The 21,679-nt window shown below is 49.8% G+C and overlaps 1 long non-coding RNA gene across 1 annotated transcript in view; it reads right to left on the bottom strand.

The window, feature by feature from the left end:
* Positions 1-18,588, bottom strand: part of LOC128341889 (uncharacterized) — a 29,364-nt gene extending 10,776 nt beyond the window's left edge. Inside the window, exon 1 of the long non-coding RNA XR_008314634.1 lies at positions 18,472-18,588. This is a non-coding gene — a long non-coding RNA (uncharacterized LOC128341889). The remainder of the gene's footprint in view (positions 1-18,471) is intronic.
* Positions 18,589-21,679: the final 3,091 nt, after the last annotated feature.

Below are 21,679 nucleotides of genomic sequence, written 5' to 3'. Positions count from 1 at the left end.
ATGCTCAAATGGTACCTGTGAGGCCCTAGAGGCCAGTGGTGGGAGGGGGAACCTTTGCAACCGCCCCCCACAGCCTTTAGGAAGCCCCACCAAAGGGACTACAGGTAAAATATTTTAAAAATTAATATACTATTAGACACTGTACACATATTCAGATTGGCACTATTTACAGAGAATCAGGGCTTGTGAATACTGAGCTGAAGCTTCTGAGCTAGGATTGTATTCATTTGCCCTTACTTTGCTTCTTGTGATAAGTGAGTTAAATGTGATTTCTTGCTAATATGGCTATTAATGGTGAGTTTGTCTTTGAATCAGTGTGAAATCCTTAATATTAAGGCCCAGTGGGAGTTTCTTGCTCTCTTTCTCTCATTTTAACTGTCTTTCTGAAATACTAGAATATATTCCAAGCAGTGACACAGTTTACTCTGCATATCCATTAATTATTTACAGAGTATCTGGGAAAAGTCAAATTCTCCACTGATTTTTAAAACTTATGTAATGGTGATGCTACAATGCATAGCAGAGAATTAGACAGACACTTCTGTTTAGTTTTCCAAGTAGACCTCCACATAATATTTGGGTATTTCATGAGCCCCAGCATACTGAAATTTGTAGTTTTCCAGCATTTTTTGGTCTGGCTAAGTCCACTGCTAAATAGTTTTTGAAATATTAAAAGATTAACGAGCCTGACTTGTATTTTTCAGCTGATATTATGGTAAAGTTAACTGAAAGATGGGTGTCAGATGCTTGGACAGGGGGGCACAATTTCAGTGCTTGCCCTAGGCGCTATTTTCCCTAGATACGCCTCTGGCCTGAAGTATGTATCTGGATTATGACCATATTATTATTTCTATAATGCCTTAATGTCCATAGTAATTTACAGATTATAGTAAGACAGGCCCTGACCTAAGGATCTTACCATCAAAAATTCAATAATGGGAAGACCAGAGTGTAAGGAAAAAGATGGAGGCTGGCCTAGTAGGAAAAATTTATTTGTTTGTTTGTTTAATACCGCCTAATATATACATCTCTGTGGTACACACAATCCAAGTTACAATATAAAATAAGAAAATAAAACAATTGCACATAATTAACACAATTAAAACAATTTCACAGACTAAGACAACCAAACAGTTTAAAATCAGCTTTAACTAAAAGCCTGAGAAAACAGTTGTATCTTAAGAGTCTCCCTAAAAGCAAACAGAGATGGAGAAGCTCTTATTTTAACAGCGAGTGCATTCCAAAGCCCTGGGGCAACCACAAAGAAGGCCCAAACCCAAGTCACCACAAGACGAGCCCTGGGAACCAGAGGTGCACCTAGGTAATTTTGGAGCCTGGACCTAAAGGCCTTTGAGTCGCACCCCGCCCACCCCCGCAGTAAGTTAAGCATCATACACACACTGTGACACACACAGTATTTTTAACACGTGGGTTCTTGAGGCCACAAACAGCAACTGAACTCATAAGAATGTAAGAATATAAAACAGGTATATTTCTGCAAATATGCATTGCCAGAAACATTTCAACACACAACTTAGCATATTCCCATCCCACATGTTTCTTTCCCTACTCCCCACTCTGTCTCTAAAGCACCTGGCACAGGTCACAATCACACATAGCCGCCTGGCACAGTGCAGGCCAGTGGCAACCACAACACCCAGGACAGACTAAGGAGGATTTGGGGGCCCCCAGGGGGTGTGGAGGCTCTGGACTTCGGCCCTGAAGTCCAGTGGATAAGAGCACCACTGCTGGGAACTGTAAGCAGACTGCCCCAGATGAACTTAATAGGCAGCAGGGTTCATGAAAAAGGAGGCACTCTCTTAAGTAGCCTGGACCTATGCCATATATTTGTTTGTTTGTTTGTTTAATAAATTTGTATACCACCCACTACTGAAGTCTCTAGGCAGTTTATAGCATAAAACAAACCAAGAATTTAACAGTTAAAACATATAAAAATCAGATTAAAACATCCATTAATACACACCAACTAAATAAAAAGCTTGGCTGAAGAGAGGTGTCTTCATTCATTCATTCATATTTATATTTTCAGTTTATATATTGCCCTTCCAAAAATGGCTCAGGGTGATTTACATAAAAATAAAATTAGATTTTCAATTTATATATTGCCTTTCTAGAAATGGCTCGGGGCGATTTACATAAAAACAAAAACAATTAAAATCAATTAACAGTGAAAAACAAAAACTATAAAAACAACGTATTAGCTGGTATATTGGCGATGCAATATGCATGAAAAGATGACTCACAACCTCTCCTTAAGGACCTTCATTTATTGTGTAATAAAGAAAAGCAGATACAAAGAAACAAATGTTTTGCCGTCAAATACATCAGCTTCACTGTTTTTCCAACTTTCTGTAGATCACAATTTTATATTGTTCTAGCTTCCACTCTAATTATACACAACCAGGTAGCAATTTCTTAATCAACAAATAAGGCAGAGGGAAAGACGAAAGTGTTGGGGGGAGGAAAGTAAAATGCGAGCCAAGGACATGCAGCGGTGTTATCTTCATTCCGTTACACACCCTTTAATAACTCCCCACACTATTAGCATGTTATTTTATGCACTACTTTCAGTTTACAACTCCCCTCCTCTACTTCACATACTGGGCAATCTGTCCTTTCACATTTCCTATCATATAGCCTTGGTGTAGGCCTGAACCAGACCGAAGCCATGTTACCTTTGATATATTCTGTCTGTGTAAGGGGGGCCTAGGGGATTCCATATAAGGAGTTGCTTTTCTGTACCGAGGAGGGCCAGGAGAGACTAGATAAGGGGTGATGAGGTATTCACCTAAAAGAGTACATGCGCAGAAGTTAGCTGGAAATTTACTGAAAGTCCAGACAAAGGAAAGGGGCAGTATCTCCTAGGTTATAAATATGTCATGCTTGTAAATGAACGGGGTCTTGGACTTGAGCGAGAGCTATCCATGACCGTTGCTACTATAGAGCAAATAAAGCCTTTTACATCCTTCTCGGCTGGTGAAGTGTTTGGCTACTGACCCAGAAAAGAACCTCCCTTTGTTGGGGTACAACAGCCTCATTCTCACAAGTTGTTGTTTCAGTGTCTGAGCTGAATGAGCTACTACATTAGCTTTGATGTCATATTTGTGTAAGGTTCTCTGACATTATCTAATAAAGTTATCAGATATAAATGGAATGCTCAAGACAGGAATACCAGAATCCCTCTCTTAATCTACAAATTAATCAACTCCCCAAGAGTGTGGGGAGTTTTATATAGGAGAAACAGGAAGAGAGTTAGTCATTAGATTCAAAGAACCCTCGGCAGACACACAAAGGTGCACCTAGGTAATTTTAGAGCCTGGACCTAAAGGCCTTTGGAGGCCTCCTTCCCCTGCAGTTTAAGCATTATCATGGTTAGCTGGGCGACCACACCACCTGGGACAGACTAAAGAGGATTTGGGGGCCTCCAGGAGCTGTGGAGGCCCTGGACTTCTGCCCCAAAGTCCAGGGGTAAGAGCACCACTGCAGGTACTAAATATATTAATAGAGGCAGGCCGTGGTCAGTGCACATGGCAAAAGAACATGATGGAATAACAATGCCTATTAAAGTGAATGTGTTGGAGGTATAACAATGCCTGGTGGGAAGAAAAATCAGGGAGGCAATACAAATAGATAAATTAAAACCCAGTGAAAATGCAAAGGAAGAGTTAAGAGAGATGGTTACGTAAGTTCTTAAAGGGTGTGTAATAGAATGAAGATAACACAGCTGCATGTCCTTGGCTCACATTTTACTTTCCTCTCCCCCGCCCTTCCCTTCATCTTCCCCTGTGCCTTATTTGTTGATTAAGAAATTGTTAACTGGTTGTGTATAATTAGAGTGGAAGCTGGAACAATATAAAATTGTGATCCACAGAAAGAGCTGGGAAAACAAAGAAGCTGACTTCTTTGATGTTGAAATGTTTGTTTTTATCTGCTTTTCTTTTCTTTTTTACTCAATAAACGAAGGTGCTTAAGGAGAAATTATAAAAACAACATAAAACCACTTAACAATTAAATCATTTTAAACAGTTAAAAATCTTGGAGGACCAGGCCAAACATTTACAACAATTAAAAACCCTGGAAGGCCAGCCAAACAGATAGGTTTGAGGGCTCTACTGAAAACCAATAATGAATTCAAATTACGGATTTCTGCCAGAAGTGCATTCCACAGCCAAGGAGCATCTACAGCAGGCATCTCCAAACTGCGGCCCTCCAGATGTTGCTGAACTACAACTCCCAGCATCCCTAGACACAATTTTTTGTGGCTGGGTATGCTGGAAGTTGTAGTTCAGCAACATCTGGAGGGCTGCAGTTTGGGGATGCCTGATCTACAGAGAAGACCCGCCTCTGAGTCACCACCAGACATGCTGGTGATAACTGAAGATGGACCTCCTCAGGTGACCTTAACATGTGGTGGGGATCATGCAGAAGAAGGCACTCTCTAAGTTGTTTCCAAAAAACCAACAGGGATGGAGCAGCTCTAATCTCAGCAGGAAGTGCATTCCACAGTCCCAGGGCAACTACAGAGAAGGCATGCCTTTGAGTCACCACCAGAGAAGCTGACGACACCCTTAGACCTGAATATCTTAATAGGCGGCAGGGTTCATAACGAAGAAGGCGTTCTCTTAAATACCCTGAGCCCAAGCCATTAAGAGCTATATAGATAATAACCAGCGCCTTATATTTTGCCCAGAAGCCTATTGGTAGCTCGTGTAGATCTTTTAGAACCAGAGTAATAGGGATGTGCGGTTCGGTTCGGATCCGGACCGGTTCGTCCGAACCAGTCCGGATCCGGCGGCTCGATCCTGGACCGAATCGGGCCGTTCCGGGGACCGAGCCGGACCGAATTCGAGCCGGTTCGGTACCGAACTGGCTCGGGTTTCCCGAACCGGTTCGGGAACGAAATTGAGTCTCTGGAGTGTCTCTTTAAAGTTCCAAGTGTGTCCTCCATTTTGTGTCTCCTTCCCGAAACTTTTGCTCCTCCTTGCATCCATTTTGTGATGCTATTTCCAGGCATTGTATTGGCTGCGCTATTGATCCTTGATTGGCCAGAATGAGTCCTTTGGTCTGGTAGGCTGCTTGGCTGTTGCACTGTTGAGAGCTGGCACCCTGTTGGCCATGGGGGGAGTGCAAAGGTGGGGGCTCCCAAAGGAGGGAATTTCAAACCTATATAAACCCAAGCCTCTTCTCTGGAAACTTCTCTTGGCTGCAGTTGTGGGATCATCTCTGAGACCTGCTTGCCCTTTGCTGGCTGCTCTGGTGTCTCTGTGAGTCCTGACTGTGTCCTGTGTCTCTCTGTGTGTGCTCTGTCTAATCCTTTGTCCACCTGCCCTTTGTGACTCTCTGTGTGTCTCCTCTCTCTGTCTGTCTCTTGTCTGTATACTGTGTGTTACTTCACTTTACTTTCTTCTTAATTTCCCCCAATTTTCCCTGTTCCTTGTCTGTCTGCTTTTCTCCCCCCCTCCCCCCCTTTCCCTTCTCATCCTTTGGGCCTACCCTCCCCCTCCCCCACTCCCACCCACTGCATCCTCATTGCTTTAAATCTTCTTCCATTAATTATTGCTCTTTGTCCTGCCTTGTTTTTGTCCAACTTTTTGATTTTCACATTGCATTCCATTGGTTTCATTTATATATTGCTTGCTGGTTTTGCTTAAATTGTACCATTTTGTTTGTTTCTGCTGACTGCTGCTGCCCTGCGAGTTGGTTCCCTGAATCCCTCCCCCCCCACCCCCAGAGGATTCTGTTGTTGTTTCTTGTTGTCCCATATAATCAGTTTTGGTTCCTTGCTCCAAACTTGCCCCTCCAAGTCCAACCACACCCCACCCCAACCCCACCCCATCCAGCCTTCTCCCAAGTTTGCTGCTGCCAAACAGAGTCCAGTTTTCTTTGCTTGGTTCCACTTATTCATTTGCTATTATTAATTTGCAGCAATTGTGGTTTCATTGTCTCTGTTCACTTAGTGGCCCCCCTCAGAGTCTGTGTTTGGTTCCCCCTCCCCACACCCCCACCCCCAAGTTTTTTCTGCTGGTTATAGTCTTTCTTTTAATTTTTTTTTTAAACTTCTGGCTTGTGTTCTCTTGATATATATTGCTTTATATATTTTGCTACCCTCCTCCTCCTCCTCCCCCCCTGCCTGCCCCCCCACTCTCCCTCCTCCCAGACCCTAGCCCAGGCCCAGCTCCTCCCCCAACCACCCCATCCAGCCTAATCGCTGCTGCTGCCCGAGTTGTTCCAGTTTCTCCTTTGCTGTTTGTTGTTGCCCCCTCCCCATCCCCCCAACACCCCTCTGCCACACACTAGCCCCCAACCACACACACCCTCTCTGCTCCCCCCACCCCACCTCTTTTCCTCCTTGCCCCTGACTCTCTCCACTTACCCCAGGCCCCCTGCCACACACTAGCCCCAACCACACACACCCTCTCTGCTCCCCCCACCCCACCTCTTTTTCTCCTTGCCCCCGACTCTCTCCACTTACCCCAGGCCCCCTGCCACACACTAGCCCCAACCACACACACCCTCTCTGCTCCCCCCACCCCACCTCTTTTTCTCCTTGCCCCCGACTCTCTCCACTTACCCCAGGCCCCCTGCCACACACTAGCCCCAACCACACACACCCTCTCTGCTCCCCCCACCCCACCTCTTTTCCTCCTTGCCCCTGACTCTCTCCACTTACCCCAGGCCCCCTACCACACACTAGCCCCAACCACACACACCCTCTCTGCTCCCCCCACCCCACCTCTTTTCCTCCTTGCCCCCGACTCTCTCCACTTACCCCAGGCCCCCTGCCACACACTAGCCCCCAACCACACACACCCTCTCTGCTCCCCCCACCTCTTTGGACCGCTGCTACTGCTGTGTCCTCCCCCCACACCTGAATCCCCCCTCCCTGCTGCGCTGCGCTTCTCCTCTCTCCTCTTTCTCTCTATCATCTCTCTTTCTCCTCTCTCTCTCTTTCTTTTCTCTCTCTCTCCTCTCTTTCTCTTTGTCCCTGCCCCCCCTCTCTTTTCTCTCTCTCTTAGTCTTTTCTCTCTCTGCTCCCCTTCACTTTCCACCTCCTCTCCCACAGCTGCAGCCGCACACAGTAGCCTACCCACCTGGCGGCTGCCATCGGTTTTTTTTTCTTTTTATAGTTTTTGGTTGATTTTGTCTCTGCTTGGGGGTGAGTTGAGCGACACAAATAGTGTTGTCTCCTCACTTCTGCCCCTCCATCGTTGTTGAACTACCCCGGTTGCCTGTGTGCCTCGTGCGGCCGCCCTGCTGTGTCTCAGCCCAGGGTGGCTGGCTGGCGGCGGCGAATCCGTGACCAGCAGTGAGCGGCAGGAGAAGGACCGGAAGAAGAGGGGTTAGTGCGTGTGCGATTGTGCACCTTTTGTTGCCCCTTTCTCTCCCTAGCTGGCGGTTTTAAATAGGGACACCCCTATTCTGAAATGCATTTGGGTGTGGGGAGGAGGGAGGGAACCTTGGAGAGGAGATGTACTGTTGTAAAACTTGTGTCTTCATGCCCATGCCCAGTAAAGAAATTGCTGCTGTGTGTTGCGTTGCATTGCATGCGTCTTGCAGGTGGTTTTTGAACAGGTGCCTTCCAGAGTGCTTCCTTGCCTCTGGGGCAGTCTGAGTGGGGTCCAGGGTTCTGATGCGATGCTGCCACTACATGCTGGGCCCATGCCATGCCAGAGTGCTTCCTTGCCTCTGGGGCAGTCTGAGTGGGGTCCTGGCTGGGCTCTGATGCTGCCACTACATGCTGGGCCAATACACACGTATGATGATGATCATGATGTTCAATCCATGAGGCTGCCATCAAGTGTTTGCTGCTGCTTGCTTGCCATGGCATTGGGCGGGCAGAGTCACAGAGTGGGTGGGTTCAACCTCTGTGTTGGTGTGACTGGGTTCTGGTTTTGGTTGTGTGCAATTCAGAGTCACTAAATAGGCTGCATTGAGTTTGATGCTCTCCCCACAGGAGCATTACTTGAGAACCACCCCCCAGAACCCACACTTTGTGTTCCAGTTCACTAAATAAGGGTTTCCTCCTTTGATCTGCAGGTTCCCAAGCGTTGACTGCATCCCTCCCCCACCCCCGGTAGGTGCTGTGCCCTCCCCCCATCCACTCCCCCCCCAAAAAAGCTAAAAACTTGCCACCCACACCACAACTACTCCACCCAACTGCCCGTGCCACCCTCCCACACCGGGGTTCCACCCTTTAACCCCCTATTTTTCTTAAAAAAAACCCTCCCAGACCCATCTCCCCAATTGGCTTGGTGGTTGACTCCCAAATTCAAAAAGGACACCCTCCCCCTCACTTCGATTGGCTTCCCCCCCATATCAAAAAGTCTTCCTTTCCCCCCAATTGGCTTCCTTTTTTGAAAACAAACTTCCCCCCCGCCGCCTCCAAATCAGCTGCCTTTTTTTTGGCCCCTAAGCCCCTCCAAATTATTTTTCTGACCCTCTCTGGCCTTCCTCCTAAAGTCTCCCTCCTTCTGACCTAGCAGCATGTCTGAGCGCCGTGTGGCGGGCAGGGCTCGCTCAAGGCTGGCAGGCAGAGGTGGGAGAGGCCAGGTGTGGGGTGCGCCTGCGGCACGGGGAGGGAGAGGACGCGGGGAGCCTGAGGACACCCCAGTTCTCCCCATTGGAGAATTCTTTGCTCCGGCCCCATCTTTGGTGCGCAGGATTCAGTTCCCCACGCCTGCTGTCGCCAATCGCGGCAGAGGCAGAGGCACCGTTAGGGCTGTGGCGGGTCCCTCCTCGCCGGCGGCACCAGGTGCTGCTGAGCTACCGCCAGTTGTTGAGGTGGAGGAGACTGTGGAGTTGGAAGAGCAGGTAGAGGGCGGTGAGGACCGTGCGGCTGGCAGCGATGCAGCCAGGTTCTCCCTCCCTCTGGGGCCCCTTCCCCCTATCCTTTCGCCGCTCAGTGGGGCCCCCCCTCGTGAAGCCCGACACTCTGGTGGGGAGCGGTCTGGCGAGGTGGTGGAGGAGAGGCCTGCCTCTCCGATGCCAGTTGAGCCGGGCCCTTCCTCCGCTGTGGAGGGCGGAAGGGGCGGGTTGGGTGGCAGCAGTGGGCAGGCAGCGGCGGCCGCCCCCCCCCAGGACTGCAGCCACCCTGCGAGAAACGGCCTAGGACGGCGCCCAGGGCGCAGGAGGCCAAGGGCAGTGGTGTATGGGTGCATTTTGAGGTCCCTCAAGATGACCCATTCCACGCCCGCTGTGTCCACTGCAGGATGCTTGTCAGCCGTGGAAGGGACCCTGCGCACCTGGGTACGACGCCTATGTGGAGACACCTAGAGCGTCACCACCCAGGTCTCAGGGGACAGGCTGGCAGCGCTAGTGCGCCTTGTGCATCTGCCACTAGGGCGGGCAGCGGCAGTGTGCCAGCCAGCAGGCAGGCTACACTGCCCGTCCAGCGGTGGACGCAGTCCTCGGGCAGCCAGCGTATTGTTCGCGTGGACCATCATCACCTCACCCGCCTCATAGGGGAGATGATTTCCACCGATGACCAGCCGTTTCAGGTGGTCGAGAACAACGGCTTCCGCCGTATTCTCCAATACCTGGCTCCCGAATACGTCATCCCCTCAAGGACGACGTTCAGCCGGAACGTGGTCCCCTCCCTGTACCGCCGGTGCAGGGAGCTCGTGTCGGCCGAGCTGCGTGCAGCTCCGGCCGGGACAAGCGTGCATTTCACGACTGACCTCTGGACCAGTGTCAGTGGGATGCACGCTTCTTTCCTGGCCCTCACTGCCCACTGGTGGGGACCGGAGAGTGAGGGGACCTCCGCGGGCGATGCTTCCGGGTCCGGCGCGGCTCCCGCTGCACTACGGCACAGGTGGGCCGTCCTGCACGTGGAGACGATGGACACGAGGCACACCGCGGAGGAGGTGGCGGCCGTACTCGACCGCCAGATAGAGGAGTGGATTGGCGGGTGTCCACACCTCTCCCGCGGCTTCATTGTCACCGACAATAGAGCCAACGTTACCGCCGCTGTCGAGACAGTCATGGACTGTGTGAACATATGGTGTATGGCACACACGCTCCATCTGACCGTCAGGGACGCCCTTGGCCTTAAGGAGCTGAAGGCGTCCCAGGAGAAGGGGGCCCGCCCCATCGCAGCTGCTGTTGCTGCCACGGCCACGCTTGTGGATAAGTCCCGCAAGCTGGCCGCCCACTTCCACCGCAGCGAGAAGTCCAGGAGACTGCTTCGCCAGAAGCAGGATGACCTTGGCCTTCCTCGCCATCTCATCCCTACGGATGTGGAGACGCGGTGGAACTCCACCTTCCTCCTGTTCCAGCGCCTGTTGGAGCAGGAGAGAGCCCTTGTCGCCCTGGCGAGGGACGAGTCCTTGGATGTCTGCGACTTCTTGAACGCAGAGTGGAAGCAGATGTCCGAGGCGGTGTCGGCACTCGAGCCCTTCCAGCTTGCCACGAAGGGCTTGTGTGGCGACACCACTCCCTTGAGCCAGGCGCTGCCCACAGCTGTTGGTCTCGAGAAGCTGATGGGTGGACTCCATATCTCTCTGACCACGCCAGAGGGTCGTGCTCTGGCTGGGAGGCTGAGGTCTGGGGTTGACAAGCGGCTCGTTGATGTGCTGGGAGACAGGGAGGAGTATGTCCTCGCTTGTCTCTGTCACCCAGCCCTCAAGGGCAATGCCGTGAGTGCCGACGACTTGCCCAGGTGGAAGGGCATCCTGGTCGAGAAGGTTAGGGAGGAGGAGGCCGCTAGGGCCCGCAGAGACCAGGGTGTTGGTGGTGGTGCGGGGGCAGCCCTCGCGGCCCAACCCGCACCCAGCAGCAGCATGGGCGGCCAGCCGGCGTCAGCTTCCCCTTCCCCTCCCTCTTCCCAGTCCAGCAGCGCGGCATCCCAGGCGGCGCCATCGCAGCAGCCATTTGCTACCAACTCGAGATCCGCCCAGTGGTTTCAGCGGTTCTGCTATGGCGCCATGCCTGGTATGCGGGAGGCTCGACCTGCCAGGCCCCCCTCCAGTGCTGAGCAATGCGTTGCGCAGTACTTGGAGGAGCCTGTGGAGGGAGACGGCGTGGACTGCGCACAGTTCTGGGCGAGCCGCCGCCAAGTCTGGCCGGACCTGGCGGTGGTGGCTGTGCGCCTCCTCTCCTGCCCCCCAACCAGTGTCCAGAGCGAGCGGGTGTTTTCACGTGCCGGGGACGTGGTGACACCCTCTCGCTCCCGCTTGGACCCTGGTCTGGTGGAGCAGCTGGTCTTCCTTAAGGTGAACCTCCCCCTGTTGGGCTACCCCAAGCTGCAGTTTGAGACGGGCGAGTGATTACCGTGGGTTGCCCCATGGTTGGTCACCTGCCTGGCTCGACCTCTGCTTATCCCTACCCTCCCCCCTTCCACCTCTAGCTGAGCTGACGTGACAGATGCTGAGCCGTGCCAGCCAGTCGCAGCGTGTAGTGTGCCCACACAGAGATGCAGTTGTAGTAGTAGTTGTAGTGCTGCGACTGGCCAGATGTTTACAATGCCCACGCCCACCTAAAAAGAAACGCAATGCTGACCAGCACAGGCCCTTTATCTATCCACCTGTCAGCATTTGGGGACCTGGCGTGGGCACGGCACACCCCCCCAAAGTAGCACAGCCCACGGAGTACTAGACTTAGCGGCAGCGGCGGGTATACGTTCAAAAATGCAGTGTAGATATGTAAATACTAGTAAATAAACATGTAAATAATTTTTTCTTTAAAAACCCCATGTCAAAATCAAGCCTCAAAATTATGCAAAAGAAAGAAAAAAAGGTGACAAAGGGAGAACAAAATGATGAATGCCAAATGAATTGATTTTATTGAAAATGTCACCAGAAATCACGTGTGGGGGGCTTGGTTTACATGGAGAAAATGATTGGTTGATTTTTTGAAATGAAACGAATGAATTATTATCATCTTATGTTCATCTTGATTGTGGTCACTGTTGATGTTGGCTGATGGCAAAAAACCCAAAACCATCAGAATAGCAATGAACTGGCTGCCAACACAACATATTGATTGATAACTGTGCAGGGGGGGAATCGGGTCTGTGTGTGTGTGTGTGGTGCAGGCTCAGTCTGTCTCTTCCTGTTGTGTGTCTGTCTGTCTGTCTGTCTGTCTGTGTGAATGGATGCCTAGCACTGTCTCTGTGTGTGGATGCTTTCTGGTGTGTGTCTGTCTACATGTTTTTTTTCCTCCCCCCCATGCCTCCCTCCATCCTTCCCCTCTCATCCTCTCCCCTTCCTCTTCACCACCTTCCATCCTCCCTCCCTTCCAGCCCACCACCGCCTCACCTGCCCCCAACCCCGGTCTGGCAGATGATGAGAGTCTGGTCTCTCCCACCGAAGCACACACGTGAGCACGTGTGTGCACAAATATGTGGCTGACCAACTCTGAGCCGGACCCTCCCCCCTTCAATCCCCTCTACATCCCTCTCCCCCTCCCCTTTCCTCCCCCCTGCCTCCCTGCCTCCCTCCCTGCCTCCCTCCCCCCTCCTAGCTAGCAGCGCACACATACACACACAAAACACCTGTGGTGGCAAACACCACCAGCACACATGCACTCACACTGGTGCCACCACCACCTCTGCCTTGGGCCTCTGTGTCCTTGAGCAGCTATGTGGTGGTGGACCAGAGAAGCATTTCTTTCCAGCAAGGCAAAAGGCATGCACTCACTGCACACACACACACACACACACACGAAGAGGTGAAGACGAGAAGAGGCAACTTCTAGGACCAGCAGCAGCAGGTGAGTGTCGTGTAATTGTGTTGCTTCCCAAGGCCACTGCCCATGCTCAATGCTCAGTCTGCTGAAACTGAAGAACTAGCTACAATCACCCTTCCTCACACGCAGCTCAGCTCAGCTCAGCTCAGCTGCACAGCACACTGACTAACTAGACACTACAGCTGGTGGTAGAAAAAACAGAAGTCTAGATTCTAGAAGATGTCCTGGTGGATTCTAAACTTTCAAATCTGTGCTAGGATTGCCTTGCCTCCTCCTCCTCCTCCTGCCTGTAATTGTGCCCTCTCCCCTTGCAGTTGCGCCGTCGTGATGGGTTGGTGATGTGCGTGCGCCGTCTACTTGTTAGCTCTCTCCTCCTCATGTTGGCTGGGCTTGCCAGGCACTGGCTGGCAGCAGCTGTTGGCTGTGTGCTAGGCTCAGGCTGTGGCGCACGTGACTGGACTGGGAATGTTATTGTAGCGGCAACACTGGTTGTGGTGGTAGCAGTAGTAGCTGTTGTTGTTTCTGGGCTGGTGGCTGCTGGCCTGTGCTGACTCTGCGCACTTGGTCTGGTCTGGTCTGGTCATTGGGATGCAGATGTAGGGTGTGTGTGCATCATCCATGGGGAGCATCAGAGCAGAGCAGGTTGGCTGGCTTCTGTCTGTCGGGCCTAGTCAGTGGCAGGCACTGAGTGAGGCGGTGGTTTCTTTGGGCATCACGTCACCCATCATGCAGAGCGGCAGGTCTGCTGCTCTGCTGCTCCGCCTCCTGCTTCTTCTCTGTGTGTGCTGCTCTTGTGCTTAGTGTGCTGCTCCGCTGCTGCTGCTGTGCTGGCAGGCAGCACAGCAGTGGCCTTTTTGTTAGATCAGAGAGTGGGTGTTGTCTCTCTGAGTGTCCTCCTCTTACTTGCTTGGATAGGAGTGGTGGTAGTAGGTAGGCATTAAGATGGACTGACTAGGTGTTACGTGTTAGGGCGCCCAGAGAGAGGGGCCAAAAAGATGGGGTGGCAATTGTTGGGTTGCTCCTAGTATTATTGGTGAATTTCTGAAGAAATTTTTTTTCCCATTGGCTAGAATGGGGGTTCGGGGCTGCCCCAGACCCGCCTCTGTGGGGTGGCAGCACCGCCAAAGTGGGTCCGGGGCCATGGCAAAAATGCCCTCAGTCCCTCCCAGCAATCCCCGTAGAGATAGGAGTGATGGTTCTGTTGTTTTTCTGAGGTGTTCTGAGTGAGTGTGGATTCTGTGATAGCAAATGAGAGTGGATTCATGGTGTCTCATTGGAAATCTCATTAGCTATCATAGAATCTACACTCAGAACACCTCAGAAAAACAACAGAACCATCACTCCTATCTCTACGGGGATTGCAGGGAGGGACTGAGGGCATTTTTGCCATGGCCCCGGACCCACTTTGGGGGTGCTGCCACCCCACAGAGGCGGGTCTGGGGCAGCCCCAAACCCCCATTCTAGGCAATGGAAAAAAATTTTCTTCAAAAATTCACCAATAATACTAGGAGCAACCAATTGCCTTGGGATTTTTGGGGTGGAGGACACCCATGGGTGGCTACCACCCACCCCAGCTTTTTTGCCCCTAAGGGCTCCACATTGCGAGTTATGGGCAAGAATTAATTTTTTTAAAAAAATTGTAAAAAATCAGAGGAAGGTCCAATCGACTTGAAATTTGGGTGGCAGGTAGAACACAATGTCCCCTTCAAAACCAGCCACTTTTTGTGATCCGAACCGGACCGGGGGGGTGGTCCGGCAAAACCAGAACCGAACCTCCCCGGTCCGGTCCGGACCCGGTCCGGACCCGAACCGAACCGGGAGAACCGGTTTTATGCACATCCCTACAGAGTAATATGGTCTCTATGGGCCGTCCCGGAGACCAGTCAGGCAACAGCATTCTGCACCAATTGCAGCTTCTGGACTACGTATAGAGGCAGCTCCACATAGAGTGCATTGCATTAGTCAAGCCTGGAGGTTACCAGCATGTGCACCACAGTCTTAAGGTCACTTAAGCCAAAGCTGGTAGAAAATACTCCAGGCCATGGCCTGCACCTGAGGTATCAGAGAGAAGTTGGGGTCCAGAAGTACTCCCAAACTGCGAACCTTTTCCTTCTGGGGGAGTATAACCACAAATAGAACAGACAGATCTATCCCATTTCCCAAATTGTGTCCCATTTCCCAAAATTTCCATTTTGTTTGGATTCAGTATCCGTTTGTTATCCATCATCCAGCCCATTACTGCCTCAAGGCCAGCATTTAGGGTAGTTATGACATGGAGAAGTAGATTTGGGTGTCATCAACATACTGATAACACCCTGCAGTGCACCAAATCCCCTGATGATCTCTCCCAGCAGTTTCATGTTGATGTTAAAAACCACTGGAGACAAAATGGAGCCCTGAGAGACACCATACAAAAGCTCTCGCTTTGTAGAGCAGCAGTCTCCATGTAACAACTTCTGAAATCTGCCCGAGAGCTATGAGAGGAACCACTGCAAAGCAGTGCCTCTTACACCCAGTTCCCACAGACGATCCAGAAGGATACCATTGCCGATGGTATTGAAAGCTGCCAAGAGATCCAAAAGGACCAACAGAGTCACACTTCCTCTGTCAATTCCCCTTTGGAGATCATCCATCCGGCCGACCAAAGCAGTCTACGCCCCATAACCTGCCCGAAAGCCAGTTTGAAATGAGTCTAGATAATCTGTTTCATCCAAGACTGCCTGGAGTTGAGAGGCCACCACCCTCTCAATCACCTTGGCCAACCACGGGAGAATGGAGTCAGGCTTATAATTGCCTAACTCTGAGGGTTCAAATGTAGGCTTCTTTAAAAGGGGTCTAATAATTGCCTCCTTAAGACAAGGAGGCATCCTACCTTTCCTCAGAGATGGGCTTTATAGGTAATAACCAACACTTTATATTTCACTAGGAAACATATCAGCAGCCAGTGTCATACGGTCCCTTCGGGTTGGCTCAGAGCTCAACCTGGCTGCTGCATTCTGTACCAATTGCAGTTTCAGGATGACATACAAATGTAGAACACACTGCAGTAGTCAAGTCTGGATGTTATCAGCATATGCACCACTGTTTTAAGGTCATTTACCTCCAGAAATGGGCGCAACTGACATATGAGCTGAAGCTGATTTAAAAAAAACAAAAAATAAAAAGCTCCTGGCCACTGCCTCAGCCTGAGAAACCAGAGAGAGTTTTAGATCCAGGAGCACTCCCAAGCTACGTACCTGATCATTCAGGGGAGTGTAACCCCATCCAGAACAGGCTGATCTAAACCATCTCTTGGGTCTTGATCCCCCACAATCAATACACAACAACAACAACAACAACAACAACAACGTTTGTTATCCCTCATCCAGCCCATGACTGCCTCCTGGCAGGCATTTAAGGGAATTATGCCATTTCCTGATGAGGTTGATAGGGGAAAATAGATTTGGGTGTCAGCAGCATATTGATAACATCCTGCACCAAACCTCCCGATGACCTCTCCCAGCAGTGTGATTCCAAGTCTGCACCAGCGCATCAAGAATATCATCATCAGAGCCAACACAAAACACTTCCAAGGCTTCTTGGAATCCTACTGGATCCAATAACCTTCTCAGGCGGACCAATCTAATGGGTCCTTCATCCTTGAAGAGGTGGGCTGTGGTTGCAAGTTCTACCTTAACAAGATGGTGGTCCATCCATGACAAAGGGGAAATAGCAGGAGTCCCCACTCACAGAACACCACCCTGATCAGAGTAAAAAGGCCCAACTAAGTGTGTGACCAGCTACGTGCATTGGTCCAGTGACTACTTGAGATAGACCCATAGTCGTCATGGTCACTATGAACTCCTGACAACCTGGTCCCGTAATGAACTACCACCAACAGTCTGGGCAACTCCAAAGCCAACCCTGCAATCAGGTCCATCAGCTCAGTTGGGGACTCCATTGAACAATGGAGTTATCTGTACACCAACAATAGTCCCAGTCTATCCTTGGTCCCCAGGTTTTGGTACAGACACTCGACATGAGCCAATTACCTGATAGAGATCCTGGTAAGGGAGACAGTGTTCTTGTAGACCACAGCCACACCACTTCCTCACTCACATCCTCTCACCTGCTCCACCACAGATTATCCTGCTTGGAGAAGCTGAGACCAGACTGGATCAGTGTAGCCTCTAACTGGGATTCTCAGATATTATTCACTACAACTCCCAGCATCCCCAGCTACAATGGCCTTTAGCTGGGGATTATGGGAGTTGTAATCTGGGAGTCCCTGTTAGAGGGAACACTGGACTGGACCACTAGCCTACCTCGACCAGGTCTCCGTAATGCATAGCAGGTCAGCTCCTTCATCCAAAAGCAAATCATGGATTATCTCCAGTTTGTTTTAGACTGACCTGGCATTACAAATTAGCATGTTGAAGCTCTGTTGGAGATTGGCACTGTTCCCCATGTTCAAAGAGCTGGTAGGCCAGCTAGAAGGGGAAACAGCTATTAAGTTTCTGATTCCTGCCGACCTACCAATGCAATTTCCTCGACTCTCCACCACCACTGGAATGGCCATCCCAGCATCACACACTCCCATCTCTGAACAACCCAAGACACATACCTGTACCAGTCACAACCAATAATAAGGCAACAAAACACCACTGTCAGGAGGTCTTGCCCCAGCCCTCAGTACCATCACTGAACTCCACCAAAGGCCAGCCCCTTTCTAACACACTCCACAATTAAACACACTCCCCAATGCCTTGAATGGTGAAAGGTTCCGGGGCAATGCTACTTGGAATTGCTTCCTTTAGAGCAGAGATCACTGAAGGCTTATGATGACTTTGTTTTATTTACAAATTTGCAAGCTAATCATCAGATGGAAGCAGGCAGCATATATACTCCTCTAAGGGAGCAGGTCTGCTACCCACATATTGGATCTCCACAGGGAGACAATATACCCCACAAGGTTCTTCAGCTCTCTGCTCTCTGTCTCCCCAGCATAAGAACAGAAGAAAATCTCTGTTGTAGCAGGCCAAAGGCCCATCTGTTCCAGCATCCTACTTCACACAGTGGCTGACCAGATACATCTGGGAAGCCCACAAGAGGCAGGGGAGAGGGCAACCAGCCCCTCTCATTGGTATCCGCTAGCACCTGTTGTTTAGGGCCATGCCCCACCACTGATCCTGATGGAAATATACAGCTATCAAGGCTAATTGCCATTGACAACCCAATCTAATTCCTACTTAAAATCATCTAGATTGTGGCCATCACCACATCTAGCATCAGTAAATTCCATAGTTTAATTACACATTGTGTAAAGAACATACTGAATCTCCTAGCATTTAGCTTCAGTGGATGACCCCAGGCTCTAATGTTATGAGAAAGGGAGAAAAACTTCTCTCTATCCATTGGATGCACACCATGCACAGTTTTGTACACTTCTATCATGGACAATCTTACTTGCCCAAACATTGTAACATCACTTCAGCCCTCTGATCATTTTGATTGCCCTTTTCTGCACCTTTTTAAGGTCCCTTTTAAGGTGTGGTGACCAGAACTGTGCACAGTATTCAGCTCTGGACAATCACAGTAATTACAAGGCTGTAACTTGTAAGTACCAGGGCAGGGCAGGAGCAGCATCAAGCAGGCCAAAGTCTTACCAGTACAATGAATATTTATATACCAACTTAACCCGCACAGAGCATATGCACGCTAGTACTTGTTTGCTCCCCTCACCCCCTGCCACAGCACCCCTCACCTCAGAGATCTCTCCAACCTCACCTGAGCTGCACTCCTGCTCCTCCAACTGGTTGCTTCCATACCCCTCACCCCTCTTGGTCACTCCTCCATCCCTTTACTCCATCCCCCTCACCCCTCTTGGTCGCAGTTACAAAGTTGCTGGTGCCTATTGGCCAAGCTGCAGCCCCCTATCTCCAGAGACCTCCCCACCCTCACCCAAGCCCTGCTCCTGCTCCTCCCCACAGGAGCAGGAGCAGCAGCAGTTGACTGGACCCTTCCTCACTGCCACCACCGCCATCGCTGCTTGTTCCCCTCAAGCCACTGACAGGCCCGGGCCTGTCTCTTGCCTGCCTGCCTCCCTCCATCAACGGCCCCGGTAGGCCCAAACAGCAGCAGTGGTCTCCTCAGGCCACTGACAGGTTTGGACCCATCCCTTCTTTCTTTCTTCCCCTCCCTTCTTTTTCTCTCTTTCTCTCTCCACCACTCGCTCTTCCCCTCTTTCTTCTCCTCCCTTCTTTATCTCTCTCTCTCTCCCTTCCTGAGTTAACAGATCTTTTTCATCTTTTTTCCACATCTAATTCACACAATGGCATCCTCCTTCTCCTGAAGTGGCTCTTTCCTCCCTCCCTTTCCTCCCTCCTTGATATGAAATATCAAGAACCAACATCTCTGGTTCTTAAGCAGGAAGGAGAGGTCTTGCAAAAACCTTTTACTTTTATTTTAAAACAAAATAAAAACAAAAGGCAGAGAATAGAACAAGCAATACCCACTGTAACCTCCTCAGTCAGGGTCCCCTGTTATTGTTGGAGTACATCTCCCATCACCCCAGCCTTCAGCCATTGTGGCTGGGGATGATGGTAGTCCAATAACATCTGGGGACCCAAGGTCGCAAACACTAACCTAAATAAACTAACCAAGAATAAACTAAAATCCATAATTTTGTAGTAATGTGTTAGGACAAACCAGCTTCCTCCCCTGTCCCACTTGACCTTGCTTCTGCCTTGACTACTGTACCTGCATGACTACTGTTTTGACCTTGCCTGCAAGTATTAAGGAAAGAGCTGTTTTCACCACACAGACAGAGCCTCTTTCTAACCCACCAGGATAAAAGAGGCTGAGAAGGAAGGGGGTGCTCCCCCTTAAGTCTACCCCATCACCACCACCCTGGTCCCCTTGGGCCTCTTACTATTTCCCTGCCTGCAAATGGGACTCCCACTTCCTCTCCTCCTCATTTTCCTAAGCCCAACTACTGGACTCTCTCTCCACCCAGCTCTCTCTCTTCCCCAGCACCATGGCTTCAGCAGGAGAGTAAAAAAGAAAAGAAAACAAACACATGGAGAAAAGGCAGCTGAAAAACCAAGTGTTTATACAGCCCACAATGGCTCTGGATGAAATAAAGTGAATTAATCCACCTATCCAGGATTTGCAACAAACCCTCTCATTTAGAAATGCTCCAGGTTTAGGATGCATTCCAGGCCACTGGAACAAAGAAGCAATAATTTATTTATTTGTATTTATTTTATTTATCAAATTTGTACACCACCCCAAACTTACGTCTCTGGGCAGTTAACAATAGCATAAAACCAGTTAAAAACATATACAAAAAACTTAAAACAATTTAAAAATTTTAAAATAAACCAGAGATTAAAAAACCCCAAAATTTAAGAAGCTGAAAAAGCTTGGGCGAAAAGATGGGTTTTCAGGTGTTTTTTGAAAATTGCCAGAGATGGGGAGGATCGTATCTCAGCAGGGAGCGCATTCCACAATCTCGGGGCAGCGACCGAGAAGGCCTGTGACTTCCTAATCTCTCTCTCTCTCTCTCTCTCTCTCTCTGGCGTACCCATTGCTAATCCCATGCGTGGCAGCTCTCGCAAGATTTTGTGAGCAAGGGGACGGGGAGAGGAAGGCGTGCGGTCAGAGAGAGAAAGCAGTGGCCAGGCAGGTCAGCCACCAGGTGGTGAGAGGAGGCGGTGGCCTGACCGGCCGTTCCGAACTGGAGCTGAAGGGAGGTGGGGAGAATGGCTGAAGGGATAGGAGGGAGACAGGGAGAACTAGGGGCACAGATGCTCTGTGCCAGATCAGCTAGTTTTTTTATTAATTGTGATTGTGAACTACTCAGAGACATTTTTGTATAGGACGGTATAGAAATGTACTAAATAAAATAAAATAAAATAAATTTTAAAAATCTATTAATTACTTGATTCTGTGACTACAAACTCGGACATCTGGAATGTATCGATTCTGAAAAAGCTGACATAGAAAAATAACTTCTGTTTTTCTTTGTGAAGGCTGAAAAGTACGAGAATAAAAGACTTTTCAGCCTTCAGAAAGAAAAACAAAAGATCTTTACAAGAAGCATCCTGTAACAGTTGAGGTTGCTTCTGTCACATCTCATTCTTCGCCTTTGTCCCCAGGCCCTTTCACAAGTCAACACCAACCAGTATCCCTGAGCGCCACTTGACAAGCTACTTGTGAAGCTCAGCCAAGTTGCAAATGTGGTTTCCAGTGCAGCTCTTGCAAAGACCCACGTACAGTGGGTATTGGAAAGAATCACCCCCTTTGATAGACCTTAAATTCTGGTTCCCTTACATTCTGAAATGAAAACACAAAGAAAATTCCCTTCACCAGCTGTACTTATCCAATGCAACCTATAACATCCAACTGAAAAACATCACAATTACAGTCCAGAAAAAGTGTCAGAAACAAAAAACAAGAATTACTGTGATTGAAAAAGGATCACCCCCCCAATGTCAATATTTTGTTGAACCACCTTTTGCTTTAATAACAGCCTTGAGTCTGTTGGGATACTTCTCTATCAACCTTGCACATCTAGACGGAACAATATTTGCCCACTCCTCCATACAGAACTGTTCAAGTTTGGTCACATTGGATGGTAGGTGTTGGTGGACTGCTATCCTCCCTGGATCCGGTCGGCCCTCCAAACTGGATGGAAGAGCAAGGAGGAAACTGGTAAGAGAGGTTACCAAGAGGCCAATGGCCACTCTGAAGGAGTTAAAGGACTTCATGGCAAAGAGTGGTTGTTCTGTGCATGTGACAACAATTTCATGAGCACTCCACAGATGTGGCTTGTTCGGGAGGGTCGCAAGGAGAAAGCCACTTCTCAAGAAAGGCCACATTAAAGCTTGTTTGAGCTTTGCCAGAAGGCACCTTGAAGATTCTGATGCCAAATGGAAAAAGGTCTTATGCTCAGATGAGACAAAGATTGAACTATTTGGCCTCAACACCAAAC

This window comes from Hemicordylus capensis, chromosome 2 (genome assembly GCF_027244095.1).
Source record: "Hemicordylus capensis ecotype Gifberg chromosome 2, rHemCap1.1.pri, whole genome shotgun sequence".
NCBI lineage: Eukaryota > Metazoa > Chordata > Lepidosauria > Squamata > Cordylidae > Hemicordylus > Hemicordylus capensis.
This window is presented reverse-complemented; position numbering and strand designations above follow the sequence as displayed.